The sequence below is a fragment of the Prinia subflava genome, chromosome 12, assembly GCF_021018805.1.
Source record: "Prinia subflava isolate CZ2003 ecotype Zambia chromosome 12, Cam_Psub_1.2, whole genome shotgun sequence".
NCBI lineage: Eukaryota > Metazoa > Chordata > Aves > Passeriformes > Cisticolidae > Prinia > Prinia subflava.
In genome coordinates, this window is record NC_086258.1 from 8,947,656 (window position 1) to 8,969,242 (window position 21,587).

General features: G+C 50.6%; 1 protein-coding gene across 1 annotated transcript in view; it reads left to right on the forward strand.

Moving 5' to 3' along the window:
* The first annotated feature begins 532 nt into the window (after positions 1 to 532).
* The window catches only part of NACC2 (NACC family member 2), a 56,190-nt gene continuing 35,135 nt past the window's right edge, over positions 533 to 21,587 (forward strand). Inside the window, exon 1 of the mRNA XM_063410142.1 lies at positions 533 to 727. The gene's annotated coding sequence lies outside the window, so the exon portion shown is untranslated. The remainder of the gene's footprint in view (positions 728 to 21,587) is intronic.

The window sequence follows — 21,587 nt, forward strand, 5'->3', positions numbered from 1 at the left end:
AAGAAAGAGATGAAATATTAAGCAATAATAAAATGAAATAAAAATAAAATATACTGAAATAAAAATAAAACAGACAAAAGTAAGATAAAAATAAACCAAAATTTTAAAAATAAAATAGAATAAAATAAAATATAAAATAGGTAAAATAAAAAATAGAATAAAATAGAACAGAATAGAATAAAATAGAATAAAATAAAAAATAGAAATAAAAAATAAAATAAAATAAAATAAAATAAAATAAAATAAAATAAAATAAAATAAAATAAAATAAAATAAAATAAAATAAAATAAAATAAAATAAAATAAAATAAAATAAAATAAAATAAAATAAAATAAAATAAAATAAAATAAAATAAAATAAAGTTAGTAGAGCCCATTCGGAGGCGAAGGCAGGAGCCCGAGCCCCGCGGTTCCCGCCCCGCTCCGGGCCGTGCCCGCCCCTCCCGGGGCCGGGGGCTCTGGGGGTGTCGCGGCCGGTCCCGCCCCCGGCTCCTCCCGCGGGTGCCCCCGGCCGGGGCCGCCCCCCGCCCGCCCCCGCCCCGCGGGCGGCCCTGGCGCGGAGCCGCTGCCGGTGCCGGTCCCGCCGGGCCGGTCTGTGCGGCGGCTGCCGGCGCTGCTGGGCGAGGTCAGGGAAAGTCCATGTGAGGAGCGGCTGGAATCACTTCCTGCCGCCGCCCGGCCCCGCCGCGTCAGGCCCAGGGCAGCCTCGGGGGCCGGCGCCCCGCAGGTGAGCGCAGCCCCGGGACCCCGGCCCGGCCCCGAGCCCGGCCCGGCCCCGCCACCGGCCCCGGCAGCGCCCGGGACAGCGCCGAGCCCGCATCGCCGCCGGGCCGGGCCGGGCTGGGCTGGGCCGGGCTGGGCTGGGGGGGACACGCACATCGCGCCCTTCCCCGCAGCCCCGCGGGTCCCGGGGGTCCCGGGGGTCCCGGCCGGGGGGTGCGGGGAGGGGCGGGCACCGCCGGGGCCGTGCCCCGGTACCGCCGTGGGGAGCGGGCTCGGGGGCTCGGGGGGTTCCTGCGGCACGGTGGGGACCGGGGGGTGCGGGGAGCCCCCGGGGCTGCGGGGCGCGCTTGGGGGATCAGGGAAGCGCAGGCTCCGACTTTGCTGCCAGGGGAGGGAAACGCTGCGAAAAGGGAGAGGTTGAAACCCCAAACGCGGCCGAACCCTGAAATTTGGGGATGGACCCCCGAGCCGGGGGCTGGCGGGGGCTCGGGGGGCTGCCCTCGGACGGGTGAGACGTGCCCGGTGCCAGCGGGGACCCCGCGGGGGCCGGAGCCGCTCCGGGAGCGGGGATGGGCGCTGGGCTGGGCTCCCCTGCCCGCCGCAGCCGCAGAGTTCCAGCGCTCAAGGACTTCTCCAAACATCCCCGCTGCCCTAGGAGAGCCCAGCCAGCGGCATCGCCTGCTGCCCCGCCGGCCCGGCCCACGGCGAAGTGCAGGATCACTTCCAGCCAAGTCTCCATTACCCGCCGGCTCATTAATTTGAATATTCCCTTTTTTTTTTTTTTTTTTCTTCTTTTTCCCTCTCCCCTCCTCCTTTCCGGAGGCATTTGCGAGGCTTGTGGGCAGCTTGATGTGCTCGCTGCCTGCCAAGTGTTTGCCTCTCGCCCTGCGTAATTGAGGGGCTGGCGTGCCGGCTCACCTTCTCCAGCTGAAATATTAAACAGCAGGAGAAGCTGGGATCGGTAAACAAACCGGGATGATTGCTGCTGCTGCTGCTGCTGCTGCTGCTGCTGCTGCTGCTGCTGCTGCTGCTGCTGCTCCGTGGGGATGCTGCCAGTGGGGTCCTCGGGAGAGCCGGGGCTGCTCCAAAGTGCAGCATCCCAGTGCGCCTCACCCCGAATTTCCTGCCAGAGTCACAGCCCGCGCTGAAATTCTGAAAGCTTTTAACTAAAAAGAGCAAAGCTGAGCTGTTCCTTACGGCCTGACTCGCTGTGGTTTGCCCAGCAAGGCTGTGACCCCGAGGTGGGGATGATGGAGGTGGTAATGCTTGGATTTGAAGTGGCAAGTGTAAAAAAATTAGGGGTCTCATCCTCTCCCTCCTGAGAGTAAATGTCCTCCTGTGGCTGTAAATGCTGTGTTTTGGGCTTTTTCCTCCCGCAGAGGCCTTTTAATTAAGGCTTCACTGGGTAAAAGCTGTCGTACTGGGACACTGGAGGGTAAGGATGGATTTCTGAAACTTAAAATCTGTCAAAAAAACCCTCCCAAGGTGGCTGCAATTACAGAGAGCAGAGTAAAGCCGGGCATCAGGGCAGGAGCAGGGGGTCCCACAGGGGCCAGGGATGTGGTTTGTGTGTTGGTGGGGCCGTGGCTGGGCAGGGCAGTGCTCCCAAAATGTTGTCCAGGGCTCCCCAAGCTTTTCCCAGAGCCCCGCTTTGTTCTGAGAGATGGATGCCATTAGCCACGATGCGTGCGTTGATGCTGGATCGCTTTGGAAGTGATATTTTTGGAGACCTCTGGCAATATAAAAGCCTTTTAGCTCCCCCAGCCATGACTGTGCTTTCCTGAGGGAGCCTGCTGGAGTTGGAGGCAGATTTTGGCTCCTCTCAGCTGGTGCCAGTGACAGGGCAGCGTCCCCACACTCGAGGGGACACATCCTCACTCCTTGTAAGTGCAGGAAAGGAAAATCCCTTCTCCTTGAACTTGAGCCTGGCTGGAGCATCCAGGTGAGTCCCTCTGGACTGGGCTTTGGCTCAGAGCCCAGCTGGAGGTGTCAGGAGGAGCGAGGCCACTTTGCAGCATTGCTGGCCAGGGAAGAAACAGCAACAAAGCTCCTGCCAGAGCCTGATCCACCCGGGGAGCTCTGGGCTGGCTTGGGAGAAACCTCCAGACCGCGCTTTCCAGGCTGGGGACACAACCCAGCTCACCTTGGAAGGGAAATAATTCTTTCAGGCTGTTTTGTTACACAGCCCGTGGTCCCTGCCCTTCTGGAGGGCTGTGGGGTTGGCAGGGATGGGGTCAGAGCTGGCACAGCACCACTGGGGTGACATGGATTGGGGACAAACATCATGGAACAACCTGGGAAAGAGTGCTGGGACTCGGCTCCTGCTTTGCTCTGTGTTTAAAAATACTCGAGCCTGACAAAATGGGGTTAGAAGGAGGATTCAGCCATGGCTTTGAATTTTTCCAGGTTTTCTGAGCCAGCAGCTTTTCAGGTGGGGAAATAGGGTGGGATGTGCTGGGCCAAAGGGACCTGCTCCGAGACAGCTCCAGGGATGCTGAGGAGCAGGGGGGCTGCACTTGGGTGGCTTTTCCCCCTCTCTTTTCTAACCTTTGAGTTTACTTGAACGCAGTGAAAAAAAATAAACCCCAGGCATTCAGCTGGAGGAAATGAAAGGGAATTGTGAGTTCCCTGCCATACCTAATGGCCAGAGCGAGCATCGTATCTTGCTGCAATTAGGCTTGAAATCGAGCTGAGCCTGTGCTTGGCATCCCCAGAGCAGCTTCCCAGCCCATTTATCCCTCATCCAGGGAAGTGGCAGCAGATCCCATCGCCCTCAGCACCCACTGGGACAGGCACACCTTCAGGAGGGCGTGTGGAGTTTTTTTATTTTATTTTATTAAATCAAGCCTGTAGAGCAATTGAGAAATAGGTGAAGCGTGCTTAAAAGAGGGTGAGGCTGTTGGTTTTCTCTACCTGACTTTATTTGCGGAGTGACAGGAATTTTGACAGGCTTTGTGTCTTTTTTAGCAAATCAAGTGTCATGCCAGGTTTGCCTGTGGATGAGATCATTTGCAAAATATGTTTCCCAGCTTGCTTCAGGCATAATTCATTGTGTCAACTGCAATTGCTCATTTGCTAGGAACTGTGATTCATTAGCGGTTTATTTTTTGTTGGGGTTTTTTTTTTTTAAGTTCAACTTGTTTTTAAGTGAATGTTTGGAGGCAGAACAGGAATCTGAGAGAAAAAAAATATTAAATCTTACATTCCTTGTAGCCACAAATTCTGCTGTGAAGAGAAAACTTGCTAAAATGCCGTGTTCCCGGGGAGGGAGAGGCAATCCCAGGCGAGCTCCCCGGGCGGGATTGCGCTCGGGTTTGTCATGTGGTTACTCCTAAATGGGGACGGAGGTAATAAAAATCCTTCTGCTGGGACAGAGGATGGAAGCAGCCTGTGGAGCTTCCTCCTGCTCCCTGCTGAGGGTTCAGCCTGGTGAGGATCCCACGGATCCAGGCTGGGCAGGAGGGATGGGGGATGCTGCTGCTGCTGCTGGGACAGCGGTGACCAGAGCAGCTCTTTGGTACGGTGACCAAGACCCTCTGCAAGCTCGTGGCTCCGTGGGATAAAATGAAGATAAATAGCCCTTGGCACAGGTTTTGTGCTGTGTGTGTTCCCGGGGCTGCTCGCAGTTTGGCCTCAGGCTTTTCAGAGGTCCTCACGGCAGACTTTTCACAGCATTTTGCCTGTCAAGTACATTTTTTGGCGTTGCGTTTCCTATGAAGACAAATACTTCAGTGCATTTTTTTTCCCCTAGGTGGGCGGATGGGGGGGCAGGAATGGCAGCCACGAACTAGCCTGCACTAACAAACCAGCCTGTGTGGGCTGAATAAATAGATACACTTTTCACCAAAAGATCCATCTTATTTTTTTTTTTCATAAGTGATTATGTACATGAAATGTACATTTAAGCATAAGTAACTTGACAGGTTGTGGGGTTTTTTTGTGCAACAATTCCCTATAAAGCACTCCTAAAATGTTTTAAGGTTTGTTTTTTTTTTTCCTTGAGTATTTGCGCATTGTCTCTGGATTTTGACCGATAAAAGATTTTTTTGCAAGCCAGAAAAAAAAAAAATTGGGAAAGGGGGAGAGAGAGCACAGGAACGTGGGGAGTCTGCTGACTTCTGGCGCGCCGGCGCCGTGCCCAGGCCCTGCCAGTTTGCAGCGAGCCCAGTGCCAGGAGCCAAGGGCAGCAGAGCGTGAGCAGAGGGAGGTGGCTCCATCACAGTGACCATATATAGTCACCAGGACGAGATTAAACCCTTCACCTCCCCGGTGTCATCCCCACGGCCATAAAGCCATCGGCAGCATCTATTCATCGTTCATTAAACCAACAGGAGGAAAATTCCTCTTTTCCTCCCCCCTGCAGCATCTCGGGGCTGCTCTGGATGTCCGGACCGGGGGACAGCAGCCAGGTGTTTGTCACCCCTGGGTGTTTTGGGGCTGGATTTGGGCAGCACAGCCCGTGCCAGGAGCTGGGGTTGAGTGGCTGAGGTGGAGCAGGGTCCTGCGTGCGGGTGGCAGCGCTGGCTCCGCTCCACGCGCGCCTTCCCGCCGTGGCATCCACTGGGAAGCATATGGCAGCCTGGGAAATATATATATATATATATATATATATATATATATATATACATTTTGTGTGGGGGGACATGTTTTACATGCCAGTTCTCCCTGTCATAGGACAAACATTTACGCTGGGATTATGTGAAGCGTTAGGGGAGCAGGAGAGAACATCAATCCTTGCAGGGAGGCTGGAGGAGAGGCTGGGCAGCAGTGATGGGGCAAAAGGGGTGATAATAAGAAGGTTTTGGCCCTCCTGGGCTTGGTGGGATGATGCTCCACAGAGGGTTAACATGAGGCATAAATAAAGGTTGGTGTTTCGTGGTGTGCCATGCAGAAGGCAATGGCCAGGTGCCCAAAGGAGATGGGGGGTGAGGATTCATACATTTGAAGGTGGATGAAAGGATTTGATTCCCAAGGGAAGAGGCAGATGGGGCTTGCTGGGACACTTCCAGTGGGATGCACGAGCCTGGCTGCCCTGGGGGAGTACAGACCCCTCCTGGCAGAGGCACTGCTCCATGGCTGAGATCCTGTGGGATGAAATTCCCACAAGCAGGAGTGACCTCTCTCCATAGGTGTCCCTTCACTGGGAACCTCCCTCAGTGTCTCAGCAGCTGCAGCAGCCTTAAAGGACTAAACCTGAGCAGGATAATGTGCATTTTGGTTGTTCTGTTGTGGCTGGAATCACATACTCATGGCAGCCTTAGGGATTATGATTTCCTAATGGGCACGGGGAGGTTTTGAATCCCTCTGACTGGATCTTCTCCCTTCTAAGAAGTTCTGATAGACTGGGGAGGAAAACTTTGTGGCTTTTGCAGCTGCAGCTTGGCCTCAGGGCAGGTGACAGAACCATTTCTCTCACTCATTTCTACTAACCAAAGTTGTTTCAAACTTCATCTGTCTGCTCCCCAATTATCTGCTCCTTCTGTGCCTCCGTTTATCCATGCCAGCATCATCAATACATGCCCATGCTTAATGAAACATTATTGCTTAGGTTTAATTGTCTTCTAATTAAGTAAAATAAAATTTTGCACGGTTGGAACCAGCATCTTTCCTGTCTGGGAATTCTGCTGTGCTTGAGGTCCCTGAGCCCAGGGAGTGGTGACAACCACAGCAGTGCCATTCATGGAGAAGGGGATGGACAGCATCCTCCTCCTCCCCTGAACCTGCTGCTCCTCTCTGTCACCCTGGTTAAATTAGATTAATTGCCAGCAGCTTTTTTCTTTTTTTGGATAAACCTCTGCATTTGGTAAAGCTGCTGGGGTCGTGCTGAGCACCTGGGGAAAGGTGCCCCTGTTCAAAGTCAGGGCGTGCAAGTGTAGGGCTGAATTTTTGACTCTTGTCTGAGCACAGTTTCTACTCTTAATGCATCATTAACATGGTTTTCTGCGTTTCATTCAGTTCCCATTACAGCACTCAGTTACGTCTGGTAATTTTGGTATGTTGATATTTTTGTTGTCAGCAGTTTTTTTCTTTTCTTTTTTGAAGCATATAAAAACCATTAGTGTGAAAGAAGATTAAAAAGATACATTACAATTAAAATGTTAATGAAATCGGCATCATACAACTTTTGAAACCATTTAGGCATTAATCTTTCTTGGTCTCATGTCCATTAACTCGGGCGATTCTTATTCCACACTGACCCCTGCTGAGAGAGTCGTGCTATAATTGGATTTTAAGAACTGGGGGGAAGAAGAGGAGGGAGAGAGAGGAGCCTTGGGAAGAAGGGGGAATTGGGAGGAAGGGGAAATGGGGAAGAAGGGGGAATTGGGAAGGTTGCCTTGGATTTCTGCGTGGAGATGAGCCCGGCAGAGCCCAGCCCTGCTGCTCCATCACTGCCCAGCCGTGTTCTCCCCCAGGTCACGGCTGGGAATTTGGGAATGCCGGGGTCAGAGGCTGGGCAGAGCCTGGGGAGCTGCAGCCTGGTGCTGCTGGCTCGGCTGTCACCGTGACCTTGGGCAGGACACAAGCCCCGGGCTCTGCCTGATCCCTGTAACGTGAGCAGGGCTGGAGCAGGATGGTGAGAAGCCTTTTTAGGGCTCTGGGAGGAAGGGGACAGGACAGCAGCAAGGAATCGTTTGTCATTATTGCTTCAGCTTCCCCCAGTCCCTCCAAAATAGTATTTCTGCGTTTTGTCTGTTTGGGTTTGTTTTGTTGGTTTTTTTTAAAATAAGAGGCTCTTTTTCGGCTTACACAATATTTGAATTGGGACCAGCCCCCCTCCCCAGGCGAAAGAGGAGGATTGACTAATTCCCAGGCTGTGTAGTGAATCCAACATCAGGACTTGACTCACCACACAGCTCCCAGGATCCGTGCCATGGCTGCATCAGGGCCATGGGCTGTGCTCAGCCCTGCAGCCTCGCCAAGGCTCCAGCCCATCCAGAACACTCTGTGCTGGTCACTCCGAGCCTTACACCCTCCTGGACACCCTCTCCAGAGCTTTGCCTGTGCTGCCCGAGGACTTTGCACCTCGTGTGGGCTGTTGGATGAGTTGGGAAGGGCAGGTCCTTCAGGGAGGAGCTCTCCTTGCCGGCGTGGGGCGGCGTTGGGGTTTTTGGGAGGGTGGGTGTGCTCTGTCCAGGCAGGGATGCACCTCAGGACTGCCTGAGCTGGGAGTCAAGGCATGAGCACATCCCGCCGAGGGAGGAGTGCAGCACCAGCCCAGCTTGTGTTTATGCTGCAAGCATGAATTTTTATTTATTTATATTTTTAAAAAAAAAAAAGAAAATAGCTGAACAGATCCATGGAAGCCGCAGAGCTGCCTCCTGCCCAAGGCTGTGCTCTCCCTGCTCCTGGCATTCCGAGGTGGGCAGGAGAGCAGGGCTGGGTGCTGGTGGGCTGGCCAGGGAGCCCACTGGAGCTGAAACTTCTGCAGGGCTCGGGAGAACATGCTGGCACTTTCCCGGGGCTGGGCTGGTGCCGTGGGAAGCGAGGCGTGAAGCACAGAGCGTGCTGCTGGCATCACATCACAGGGACCTGGGCTTGGGCAGCCTGTGGAAGGGCTTCCTTGGAGCTCTGGGGTGCCTCTGCACACACAGACAGCCTGGGGTTTAATTGTTTTACTCCCTTTTTATGTGGGATTAAAAAAAAAAAATTATAATGGCGTTGTTTCGTGTTGAGGCATCGCGTGAATTTATAACCTGAGAGAATTGGGGATCCAAAATTGTCAAATTATGGCAGGAATGGGGGAGTGTGAGCCATCCTAGTCCCAGCTCAGCTGGGCAGATGAGGGTTCTGGCACAGGGGTACCCCAGGGTTTGTGCCTTTGGGTGAAACCAGCAGCATTTGTGCCAGTCAAGTTAAAATGTCCTTAGGGGAAGGGAAAGTTCCAGGCCCTGGAAGAGGGAGCAAGGAAAAGCAGCCCTGGATATTCTCAGTGAATGTTCTGGCCCAGCACACAGGTGGGATCTCTAGCAGGGTGAGTTTCTGTGCTGCAGGCTGAGCAAGAAGCACACCAGAATCAATAGCTCAGTAGTCCAATAAAACCTGTGGGAATTTCATTGCAGCTCGTTTCAAGTGATCTAATAACTGGCCTTTCAGATGGCTGCTGGGTGTTTGGTCTCTTTGTGCATCTGTAAAAATGCAGATCGAGCCCAGGGTACCTGCAGTGCTTTGCTTTGGCAGTGGGAGCCTCCATCCCAAGGTTTGCTCCGGGGTGGGGCAGTGAGGGCAATCCGTGTCACCAGGTTGGGGGTTTGGCTCTGGGTGTTTTCAGATCCACTGGAGGGTTCTAATTCCAGCTTGCAGCGCTGATTTAGTGTCCATCACACCTCTGCATTCCCTCGGGAGCCAGTGGGAGCGTCAGCAGAGCAGCTGCAGGCTACCTTCATGAATATTTTTGCAATCAGGTTTAGGAAGTTTCCTCGTTTACGTTCCCTTTAAGGTCCCAAGCAGGCTGTTGCTTTGTTTGTGAGTGCCTTAGGAGAGGTGTATCCTGCAGTAGTTGCTGACTAATCTGCATTTGGCAGGAGAAATGATGCAGGAGGAAGGACTTAACTCTTTGCAGGGGGACAGGAGGGCAGCACAACTTGGAGGAGGTGGAGAAACCAAGAGGACCTGCAGGCTGTGTGTGTCTGGTCCAGGCTGTCACCCCAGCATAGCTGGGCAGAGCATGGAGCTTAATCTTTTTTTGCTTGACTGTCATCAAAACACAGTGGCACATTGGTGATGTCCACAGTGCAAAGTGTTGCAAGTGACTTGAAACAAAAATATTCCAGTGGCTTTTACTACTCTTCTAGTAAGGTTTTATCAAGTGACAGTCATGATTTCTAGGCTCTTTTTCACAGCTCCCAAGTGGTATTTCCCCTCAAATCCTTGAAGCACTGTAGAACAGCTCAATTGTATTTATGAAGCATCACCAAGTGCCAGCCCCGCCGGAGCCTTGCTCCTGCAGCCTCCCCGGCTGTGCCTCAGGGATTTGTGCTCTTTGGTGTCCCCTCCCCACCCTGCAGCCTGCTCCTGACCTCTGGTGTGTGCCTCAGGAATGCTGTGTAAGACCCGAGGTGCAGCGTGAGCAATGGAAATATTTGGTTCGGGCGTTTGCCACACCCTGGTGCCCGCCCCGGCGCATGTGCTGAGGTGTTTGCAGCTTGGGAGGAGTTTTCCCTCCTGGTGTCCAGGTGACAGGAGGTGGGTTGGGAGCTTTGGAATTGTGTCTGGTGGTACCACCCACCAGTATGGATGGATATGTCAATTTGGGGGAAAAAAAGGGAGAGATTTGCTGGTGTTTTTTTGAAGAAAAACCCAACTTCCCATTTGAGGAAGCCTGGGATGAGGTGTAGCAAGGAGCTGCTTGGAGCTTGTTTCAAAAGGTATGAAAAGGGGAGATGGGGTGGGGTGAAGGATTGTTCTCCTGCCCATTGCTTGATGTAATTGGACAAACTCTCCAAGACAGCAGAAGTTGTTGAGGGGAGCAATGATCTGATGAGTCTGGGATGGTTTTGTACCCAGGGCAGTGGTTGAGCTGCCTCAGCGAGCTCAGACTGACATCCCCAGAGGCTCTTTTCTCCTTGCCTCGGCTGTTTAGATCTGGTATTTGAATTTTAGTCTTGATTTTGTAGGTGGGACAAGAACCACCCACCGTGCAGGCTGAATGCTGCCCTGTTGAACGTGTCACAGGTGTGGGTGACGCTGGCCGCGCTGCCACCCGCCGTGCCACGGCCAGAGCCTGGGGACAGTGGCTCTCTGGGACACACTCTGGTGTTGGCACAGCCCTTGGGAGCACAGCCCACCCCCTGGACCCTGCTCCATGCCTCACCCCAAATCTGAGTTACATCATTTTTACGATTGGTCCCAGGATGTCTCTCCTTGCGCCGCTTTGGGTTCCATCCCCTCGTGCGAGGGCTGTCCCGGGAGCCTCCCTCGGTTCCTCGGGGCTCAGGGAAGGTTAGCTCAGGTTTAAACCACTTGGCTGTGGCTGTTAATTCTTAGTGACATATTAAGTGTTTAATATCCCTGTGCATTAGCTTCCCACCCACATCCCCCTTTGGAGACGGGCTGAGGGAAATCACTGATGCCACATCCAGCAGGACGCTGCCCGGCAGAGTTGGACAAATGGCTTCCTCCTGCACCTCTGCTTTTGTCATTAATTCCTGACCTAATTAGCCACGAGCCATTAGCATGAGCAGGGATCTCGTGGCTGCATCCAGCCCCTCATCCCTCACAGAGCTTTGGGAAGATCCCTGCCTGCGGGGAGGGACACCTGCAGCGGTGCCACGCTCCGAATTCCCGGCGCTCCATCTGCCAGCCAGCTGGGCCAGGGCAGGAATCACCCAGCTAAACCAGTGTCCCCTGCTCTGGTGGCATGCCCTGGCACTGCCACCTCTGCCGGGTGGCACTGTGAGGTGGGGGAACCCTCCTGGGTTGTGTTACAGCTCCATCCCCGGGCCCTTGCTTAACCCGTGCAGCACATCAGAGGCTCTTGTGAAATGTAATGTGCTGGAGCAGCAGCACAGGAAAAAGCTCTGCCTTCTGTGAAGCCAGACTGTTGCAGCGTAATTTGTTTTGTAAGATTTTGAAAGGCAGTGTTGCAATCTGTAACAGTAGAATAGTGGGAAGATGGTCAGGTGGTTCTTGGGACTTCAACAGACAGATTTCATGTCTGTGTGTTTTTGCAACACCTTTCTATAAAGGGAAACATAATTTAAAATATGATTACTTAGTGTTGTAACAGTCTTCTCAAACGTTTTTGCATTATGCAGAGATCATTATCAGAGGCTGATATTAACTTGCAAAGAATATTATGCAAATCATTCTCCTGTTCTTCTAAAAAGAAATTTCCTTCATAATGCAAAGCGTGACAAAAAAAATTGTGCAGAGGCTTTTGGCAAAATTACATTCAGAAGATGTAACAGTTTTTCTGCTTACTAGCACAATCCGTTTCTGCCTTTTGACTGGATTTGCTCAACTCAAGCTGATAAAGGCTGAATTTTAAAAGCAGGGCTGGGGCTGGGGGGAGTGCGTGGTACCTCGTGGGTTCAGGGATGGGCAGGGAGGGTTTTTGTGCTCGGTTTGTTGTTTCAAATCCGTCCTGATGGCGATTCCAGGCTCTGATAGTCTCAGCTCTTTGGTGCTCCCTGAAATTGTGGGGTGGTGCCTTGTGTTCCAGGGGCTGGGGATGCTCAGCATTGCCCTCAGCACGAGCAGCAGTTCCAGGGAGCAGGACTGGGATGGATTTCCCAGGGACAGACTCCCCAGGAGCCCAGCATCACCAGTTTCAGCCTGTGCATCACTGGGAGCAGTCAGAGCACCCTGCAGGGGTGGTGGGAGGCTGGACCCCAGGCACGGGTGGTGGGATGGGTGGTCCTGCCCCTGCAGCCCTCACAGGATCACTGAGGCTGGAAAAAACCTCCAAGACCATCGAGCCCAGCCTGTGACCCATCCCCAGAGCCCTGAGTGCCACATCCAAGTGCCACCAGGGATGGACACTCCCCGGGCAGCCCCTGCCCATGCCTGGCCACCCTTTCCATGGAGAAATTCCTGCTGGTGTCCAGCCTGAGCTCCCCTGGCACAGCTCGAGGAGCTGCTTCTTCTTCTCCTGTCCCTGTTCCCTGGCAGCAGGGCCTGACCCACCCTGGCTGCTCCCTCCTGTCAGGTGGGTGTGGAGAGCACTCAGATTTTCCCTGAGCCTCCTTCTCTCCAGCCTTGGCATCTTCCTTGTGTTTCTCCAGGCATCAGCACGTTCCTGGAGGTAATCCTGGCCCAGCTGAAGCCATTGAGGATTTTGCCACTGACTTCATCCCTCTCCATGTGTTTTTTTTGTGTGTGTTATGAGCTGGTTGTATCAGTTCAGAGCTGCCCCTTTCTCGCACAGAAACCAGACCGTGGCGAAATCGAGCGGATTGTTTTATAGGTATTGGCTGTTCTGCTCTTGTTATGGATTGATTGACAAAAATAGAGCCTGATAAATATTGTAAATGACTAAAATACTTGCAAGCTGTGCATCATAGTCAGCTTTGGAGAGGCTCATTTGCTGTAGAACCCCGTTTTCCAGGCACTTAACACCATTTTGAGAAAATGAGCTCCTGAATTTTTTCAGAGGTCCTGAATTTTTCTCAATACAAATGTGATTGAGAAAAGTCAGTAATATCCAGACATGTAGATTGAATTACAGCAACGGGGAGAGTTTTCACCAACACGGGAAATTTTCAGGCTCTCTTTTTGTGTCTGCTTAGATAAATCAATATTTAAAAATCAACCCAAATTAGATAAATAAGCTGGAAGTCATAGTTAGCATTCGTCAAGCAACTTAGGCTGGATGTTCCGGCACTGCCTGACTCCACCTCTAGCTGCAGGGTTTCCCTGTTATGAACGGGTGAATGCTAATCCCTGTTTGTTCCCTGCTGCAGAGGAATGGATTTATTTGGAGTTTTCTTCCTTGAGAAGGAGCCCCGGGTGCGAGCGGGGCCGGGGCGGGTGCGATGTGCGCCCGGATTCCGCCCTTCACACCTTCCACCGGCACCAGATCCTTTATCCCGATGACACTTTTAACTTTTAACACCCCAAAAGTGGCCCCAGGGTGTGGCTGGGAGGTGGAAATCAGAGCAGTGAGGGGTTACAGGAGTTTGCTGTGCCCTCTGCTCCCCTGGCATCTCCTGGGGTCAGGGTGGGAGCTGCTGCTTGATCCTGGGATCCCTGCTGGAACCCCCTGGTGAATTACAGGGAAAAGCTGGCTTTATTTTCTTTAAACATTACAAGGAAGGCTGAATCAAAGTAGGGGGTGTTTTATTCTGAGCAGTGTGGCGGAAAGGAATCTTTCTATCTTCTGGGTTTCTTTGTTTCTGGAATGTTTTGTAGCACAGACTTGTAGCAGAGCAGTGTCAAGCACATTCCTGCAAATCTCTTTCTGGTAGCCTCTGGAAAAGAGTGATGCTGTCAAAATCAAATCAGATATTTAGCTCTAAACCTTCTTTTTTTTTTTGCTTCAAAGGATGCCTCTTTGTGGCTGGTTTTTTTGGTTTTGTTGTATTTCTTAGAGGAGCATTTGCAGTGTCCATCGAGCTCCTTCCAGAGAAGCTGTGGCTGTCCCTGGAAATGTCCAAGGCTGGGATGGACAGGGCTTGGAGCAGCCTGGGACAGTGGGAGGTGTCCCTGCCCATGGCAGGGGGTGGCACTGGATGGGCTTTAAGGTCCCTCCCAACCCAAACTACTCCAGGATTCTGTGATTCCCTTTGTTTTCCCAATTAACCCCATTTCAGGCTGTGAGCATCAGCAGCAGCTTTTACCCTCTGCAGGTTTTACATCCCCACCTGCCTCACCCCAGCCGTGTTCTCACCACCAGGCATTAACAAAACCAAAGCAGAGGCCAGCGTGATCATCCCCTGCCTCTGTCTGCCGCAGGGAAACTCTTCCCAACACAGTGAAAATTGCAAGTGGTTATGGAAATGATGGGGCAGGGAAGAAACAGCATTCCAACCTGCTTTAATTTGTGAGTGGATGTCCTGGAAATAAGTTACAGCAATGCAAAGCACAGGTTGTTCTAACGTGGATGACGGGCTCGCCCTTGTGCGAGCGTGATGCTGCCTCACGATGTGGGAGCAGATATTATAACCTTGAAGAATCTTGTAGGACATAAAAGTTTTAATTAAAAATCCAGCTTGGTTGAGGGTATTTTGGTTTAGTATGAATGTCTTCATTTCTTCTGAAAAAAGAATTAAATGAAACCCTTAGCATTCCCTTCTTTTTTTTTTTTTCTTCTCTTTTTGATTCCTGCATATTTATTCTTGAAGTTGAAGCATTAGAAAATAATTGAGTAAAACAAAATCCACAAGGCTTCAAATTACCTCTAGCTTAATGTTTTATTTAAAAGGTTTGCTAACTGACATTCTTTATAATGAATTAGGTCACGCGGCTCTGAGGAGTGTTGTGTTGGTTTTCTTTTTTACATTTAAATTTGAGGCTGCTTCCCTTGAAACTTGGGCCCTGCTGCCAGAGCCGTGCACGGCTGTGACTCCCCGGCTCAGGGAATCTCACTCTAATTATTCTCAATCACACCAGTGCAAATGAATATACCCATGTTTGGAGGATCGGAGCGGTGTTGTCATGGCAATCTCCGTAAGGTCATGAGAAACTCGTGGATATTGTTCTGTGCCTCTCCTGGGAGGCTTCTCCTACCTCTGTGAGGCTTTGGGGAATAACTTTGGAGCAGGATCTCGGCGGGGTTTTGCTGCTTTCCTGCTGGGGGTTCCAGGGAAGGGCTGGTGGCTCACTGTGGTCCTCTCCTGGCCACCACACCCCACGTCAGGACGGGACCAATTTGGAATTTGGGATCTTCTGAATCCCAGGGGCAGCAGGAGGGGCCTTGTATAGTGGGGCTCAGTGTGCTGGGATGGGCTTTGGTTTGGGTTTTCCTGGGAGAGCTTTGCTTGGATGCAACTTAAAAAAAAAAATAACAATCCCCAAAAAACACTTTTTTTTCTTAAAGCCACATTGGGTGGAGCAACCTGGTCTAGTGGAAGGTTCCCTTCTGATTATTTTACAAATATCTGGTGTGGAAGGACAAAGGAATTCACTGAAATTGGAATTCACCAAAATCGGAATTCACTAAAATTGCTATTTTGCAAGTCTTGGATGAGCTGATCCATGTAGTTGTTGTTTTACAGTTTTCTATTTCTAAATTCTTTTTGTTTTTAAAAAGAAAAAGCCAAAAGAAAAACATAACCAAAAATAAATGTTATTGATAGACAGCCATCAAAGCATTTTTAATTTGCAACTAAATGCAGGCCAAAACTGTAATTATTTTGCTCACCCAAGACATACATACATATATGTATATATATATAAATATATATATATTTCTTTGAGCCTTCAGGCAGCTCTAGCACGTCCCTGTGCCAGATTTTTTCCTTCTGGTGGCTTGGTCTGAAAGATCTGGCATTATTTAATGATTGCTACCAATATTCTACAAAACCACTGAAAACTGAAAGGAAATCTCACACTTTTTTGGCTGGAGAGGAGCCGTGGCTGTGCCCGCAGGGTGCCAGGTGAGTCTCTTGCATTATTTGTGTTATCAGCACTTAATTGCTTCTGCTTGCTGAGCCTTTGGAGATGTTGAGCCTCTGTGATCTTGTCCTCTCACACCCAACTGTTCTCACGCAGCAGGGGAAGAAAACAGGTTTTTCACAGGTTTTTCACCTGCCAGGTGTGCCCTCTTGGGCCATCCCTGCAAGGCCTGGCTTGCAGAGCCCCTGCCCTGCCCAGGTGTGCCCCTGTCCACACAGGACACCCCGGGCTGGCACCTCTGCCCTGCCACTTGTCTGCCCACCCTGGCTCTGTTTTGACCTGACTTTCTCCAGAACTTGATGCACAGGTCAGATTAAAGGGTTTTAAATTGGGATTTTAGGGAGGCAGAGTCGAGGTGTGGAGATGAGCTGGTGTTGGAACCCTCAACAAACACCAAGCAAGTGGAATTTGTGATTAAAGACCTATTTGCATCTAAAAATTGTTTCAGCTGACCTTCTGGCCCTGTGGGATGTCCATGAACACTTCCAGGTCTCCAGGACTTGCCAAAAGCAGCTTCCCCTGATCCATTCTGCCTTGCCCACCCAGCGAGGAGCAGCGAGGGGAAGAACGTGTCTGATGAGGCTAAAAAAGGCACAGGGGAGCCTTTAATGCTGGGAAAACAATTAGCTGCAGCTTCTGCAGCATTTAACAGGGCTTCAAACCCCTCTGATTATCCCTGGCATTGGCTTTTGTCGATCGTTGGGTTGACTAACACATCCCTTTCAGCTTTGGTGACAATAAAATGTGAGTAAGCAGAAAACTCAAATTTCTGAACGATGGCTCGTGGCAATTTCCTGATTTCCTGAGTGAGCACAGGCTTCTTGGCGTTTCATTCCTGTGCCAGAAAGACTATTTGCTCATACAAAGTTCTTCATTGTAAGAGGAAAAAATCAATTTGATTACTTTCATGTCAGCATGCATGTCTAATGGCTTAGAAGTTATTGCAGCCATAAAATATACAGTATCATTTCTCTCTCACTCTGAAATTTGACAGGATTAATATAGTCAGCATGAAATCTTAGTCATAAAGTCGACCATAAGTGATGGTAAAATTAGCTGCTGAAATCGTCTGCTTATGGAAAGCATCTTCTGTTTTTCCTTCAGGGAAAAAATACCGAGGGGCTGGCGTGTGGATGGGAAGGAAGTGTTTGTTCTGATGGGAACGTGTCCATTTTTCTTTGGGTCTGTGGGTCTGTGATGTCCCCCACAGCCCCAAGGGTGGCCTCACTGCCCAGTCTCACCAGTTGGGCACTGCTGGTGGGGCTGGGCTTGGTGTCCAGCCCTGTGTGGATTCACTGCAGGGGCTGGAAAGCATCATCCCCTGCAGAGGCTGGGCTTGGGGGTGGAAATGAGGGCTTGGGGGTGGAAATCAGGGCTTGGGTTGGAGATCAGGGCTTGGGTTGGAAATGAGGACTTGGGGTTGGAAATGAGGGCTTGGGGGTGGAAATGAGGGCTTGGGGTTGGAGATCAGGGCTTGGCTTGGGGTTGGAGATCAGGGCTTGGGGTTGGAGATCAGGGCTTGGGGTTGGAGATCAGGGCTTGGGGTTGGAAATCAGGGCTTGGGGTTGGAAATCAGGGCTTGGGGTTGGAAATCAGGGCTTGGGGTTGGAAATCAGGGCTTGGGTTGGAAATCAGGGCTTGGCTTGGAGATCAGGGCTTGGGTTGGAGATCAGGGCTTGGGGTTGGAAATCAGAGTTTGTGGCGTCTCCACTGGCTCTATGTCAGGCGTGGAGTGGCTACTCTGATTTCTCTCGTGCAGAGCGAGCCTTGCCATGGTTGAAAGCTGTTTTTTTCCCTTGTGTTGGTGATGTTGGAGGGAGGAGAGGTGCAGCTGAGGTGGGTTCCACCCGTGGGCTGTAGTGATGCTCTCCTGGTGGTGCTGCCTGCTGGCGTTGCTTTGGTGCCCCGCTGTCCTCCTGGCACGTCCCCTTGGGAAGTGGCTGAGCACCTTCAGGAGGGCACAGAGGGAAGCTCTGAGCTGAGATTGAGAAAGCTCTGCCTGGAGTTGAGTTTCCTTCTGCCCTGGGAGGCAGCAGGTGGCTGGGGCAGCCTCCCCTTCCTGCTCACCCACCTCCAAACCTGCCCTTGGAAGTGGAAGTGCCTTAGGCAGATGTGTGATCCTGCTCCAGCCCAGCCTCTGAACTCCTTCTTAATGGTTTTGTTTCGTGATGTCTCATTTCAGCTGCGTTGGGTAAGGTGCCCATGCTGCTTTTTCTGCTTATGAAGCTGATTCCAGAAAGAATTAAGGAGCTTGGTATCTTTAATAGCAGTGAGCTGCTATCTTTAATATCAGCTTTAAAATTAAACCAAGGCAAGGCATCACCCTGCTTATGGACATTAATTACCCATTCCAGAAGGTCCCAGAGCTGGGTTTTATTGCCAGCCCTTGGCCTGCTTGGCCTTGCAAGGGCAAATTTCTCCTGTTCTTGGGCAAAGACACAAAGTTTTGCTCCTCCAGGGGGACTCAGGGGCTCCTCACGTTGCATCCGGATGTTCCAGCTTGGCTGGGAGCTGTGTCCTGCTGGTTTCACACGTTCTGCCTGCCTTGGCAGCCCGTGGTGAGAAGTTAATATCTGGTCATTGGTTTTGGCTGCATCTCCAAGGCAACTTCATTCAGAGGCAGCTCCCGGTTGATACCAATCCGGACATGCCTGGGTGAGTAACTCCAGCTCCTGTTACATCCCAGAGGAGCTCTTAACTCCTTCAGGAATGGGCACAGAGCAGGAGGGTGCCAGGAACACCCAGCAGATCTGACCTGCCCTGGTTTGGTTTCCTTCCCAGTGCCTTTAACCAGCGTGGAGAGAGCGAAGAGCTCGTGGCTGTTTCAGATCCTTCTCGGTGCAGAGAGGTCTCAGGCTAAGTTTGCTTCTCCTGGAGTTATAATAATTATTATCATTATAATGCTTGGTGATCCTCTGGTCTGGGCAGAACGTTGCCTTCGGGATCTGCACTTCCTGCAGAATTTCATTTGAGGGAAAGGAGCTTGGCTGGGCGCTCTGAAACGCAGGAAAAGGCGATTTTGCATTCCATGCAAAACCAAGGGAGGGATCCTGAGGCAGCAGTCCCCAGGAAAGCATCTGTGTCCAGGAAGGAATGGGGCTGGGAGAGGAGCAGGACAAGTCCAGCACCAAGCAAAGCTTGGCTTGAAGATGCTGAGCATTGTAAAACCATGGGATGGTTTGGTCTGGGAGAGACCTTAGAGCCTGTCCTGTTCCAGCCCTGTTCCCAGGGCAGGGAGCCTTCCCCTGGGGCAGGATACTGGGATGTGCCCCCTTCCAGCCCAGGTGCCACCCTGGGTGTGGTGGTGCTCTGTGGAGGCCCTGGGGGTGGTTTGGCAGGAGGGGACAGGTAGGAAAAGCCCTCTGGGTCTACTGGACACGTCCCTGCCCTCTGTGCAGCCCAGCTGGGGCATCACGGCAGGAATTGAGGGCCAGGCTGGCTCTGGGGTGGCTCAGATACACAAACCTGAGTCCTGGGAATTTTCTGGTGCGTTTTGGGAGCTCTGTTACGCTCAGGCAGAGGATGAAACACGCTGGGAACACGAACCTGCTGTGGCTTGGATGGTCCCTGTGCAGTGGGACAGGGTTCTACCTGTGGAAAATTAATTACACATGAGACAAATTATCCCAAAGACCTGGGGTGCAGCTTGGGTCCCCTAAAACCTAAAATCTGGCCAAGCTCCCTGCTCCAGATGCTGCTCTCCCTTCCCAGGGAGGAAAACCTGCTCTTGGACTCTTATGGGGCTGCTATAACTCTCAAATTTTAATAATAGATTACCATTAGTATCAGCCTTATATAATGCACAGCTCATTATTGCTTACTCAGAATAATTTTGCAGCCTCCTTATAGAACCTTGGAACTTTATTTGCTGAGTATAAAATATGCAGAAATGCATGAATAGTTTTAAGACTTAGTACCCTAAACTAATACAGTGTGCTGGTTTTTTTTTCCCTGCACCATGATTGAAGTCAAATTAACATATTTACCTTCAGTGCTCCCAGGAGCAGCATTAAAAAATTCAAGAGGTGATTCAGAATAGTCTCCGATTTACTGTGTTTAAAGCTGGATTTCATTTCTCAGTAAAGCCATGCAAACACCTGACTTCCTTTCAGCTTTCCAACCTCTTTCCTCCCCGTGCAGGCCCTTGGACTTATCAACAGATGGGAGCAGTGTTATTTCCATTTCAGTCCCAAAAGAAAGTATTTTATTTTATTTTATTTTATTTTATTTTATTTTATTTTATTTTATTTTATTTTATTTTATTTTATTTTATTTTATTTATTTTATTTTATTTTATTTTATTTTATTTTACTTTACTATATTTATATTTATATTTATATTTATATTTATATTTATATTTATATTTATATTTATATTTATATTTATATTTATATTTATATTTGGGGATGGTGGAGAAAGCAGGGACAGAGAGTAAGGGAGGAATTGAGTTCTAACAAGTGGCACAGAAGTGTAGCTGCCGTTTTAATCTGGAGTGAGGAGAAGGATGCACTGTGGAGGTTTCAGTCTTTCCTAGGGCAAATCATGGAAATTGGCTTTATATTCCCATTTTCCCAGGAAAAAAAAAGCTGTGTAGATGCCAGGGTAGGAAATGGAAACTGTTACTTTATTTTGTAAAACAGCTTTTGCCCTGTAGTTTGTTTATTCTTTAGGGTTCAGGGATGCAAACCCTGCTCCAGAGCCCCCAGGCTGCTCCCCCATCATCTCTGTCTTTAAAACACGTAAGTGCTGCAGGAAAACCTTCAACCTTAACCCTTTTCCTGCCCCAGGGAATAAATAAATATTCCAGGGAGAGGGTCTGTGAGAGGAGGCTGGGTCAGCACCCTCTGAGCAGGACAAATCTTCCTGCTAATTCTCTTTACCATGCACTGGAGATACTGCAGTGGGTTTTTTCCATGCCTGCTGCTAGATTAGGAAGTTGTTTCAGCAGATGTCGTTTCCTAAGAAAATGGGTTAATGCTTGGTGGTTAGAACGGTGTGGCAAAAAAGCTTATTTGTGTGAGGTTTTGGCTAATTGCCTTGCAAGAGTTGCAGAGCGTTGCAGCAAATTTCCTGGATTTCGCAATCGCCACGGTTCTGGTTTAACTGGCCAGAAAGATTTGCAAAAATACACAAATAAGTGGAAATGTAGAGGCAAAAATCACTGGTTGGCTTGCTGCAAAAAGCTGGAGGGCCTTGTGAAGAGGTCTGCGGGTCTGAGCAAGTGGCTGAGGCTTGGGACTGAGTGGATTTGGGGGTTTTATAGAATTCCAGAATGATTTTTATTGGAAGGGACCTTAAAGCTCATCCCATTCCAGCCCCTGCCATGGGCAGGGACACCTTCCACTGTTCCAGGATGCTCCAAGCCCTGTCCAACCTGGTTTGGGACATTTCCAGGGATGGGACAGCCTCAGCTCATGGGACTGATGGAGCTGGGAGCTGCTCTGAGCTGGGAGCACGGGGAGGAGTTTCCATCCGAAGGCAGGGATTCGGTGTAAAATGGGCCAGGAAAATGCAAATCGAGTGTTGTTGCTTCCATGAAAGGACTTGTACTGCGTCAAAAAGCACAGCAGCGATGAACTGGTGGGGCTGTGAGGGACCTGGGGGTCTCCTGGGGTGCTCCAAGGAAGGGTGACCATCCTGCAGCCACTCCTGCCACCCTGTGCCATGGGTAAAACTGGGCAGAATCCCCAAAGCTGACACAGCCCCAGGCTGGGGGCTCGGGCATCAGCCAGCGCTGCATCCCCCAGTGCTGCCTAAATCACTCATTTGCTTCTGTCTGAGCAGCAGCATAAACCAGGAATAAATGGACT